This window comes from Arachis duranensis, chromosome 8 (genome assembly GCF_000817695.3).
Source record: "Arachis duranensis cultivar V14167 chromosome 8, aradu.V14167.gnm2.J7QH, whole genome shotgun sequence".
NCBI lineage: Eukaryota > Viridiplantae > Streptophyta > Magnoliopsida > Fabales > Fabaceae > Arachis > Arachis duranensis.
Genome location: NC_029779.3, coordinates 48,205,991 through 48,206,562, shown reverse-complemented (window position 1 = coordinate 48,206,562; position 572 = coordinate 48,205,991).

Below are 572 nucleotides of genomic sequence, written 5' to 3'. Positions count from 1 at the left end.
TCTGATTGAAGCTGGGAACTACTAACATATAATGTTTCATACAATATGTAAGTACTAAATATTTATCCATATATCCATATATTGAAAAACAAAGTTAAAAACATATTACACATAAAAATAAACAATTCCGCTGCTTATATATACTTTTATGATAAACACTATTTTTTTTGACACTAATATTTTGTTAACAACCATACAAAAGTTTTTTTTTTAATTTTATTAATTAAAAAATAATTTAAACACACAATTAATTTGTGACAATTTGATTTTTATACGAGAATGTTTAGTATTTGAATAGTGTTTTCTAAAAAAATCAACTACTAAATAAATAAAATAATACATGTATTTATACATTAATATATGATGATTAATTTAATAATTAATTTCTTATATATACGAAAAAAACTATAAATTGATTAAAATCATTAAGAAGCACATTGGTATTCATTTCACTTTTCACTATACATCTTTCAGTGGGAATTTTGCATTGTTTTCTTCAAAACTAGTTTTTAACTTCACATAATTATAGCAAGGGAGATAATCTCTGTGCTACTTTCTGTTGGCGCTAAATT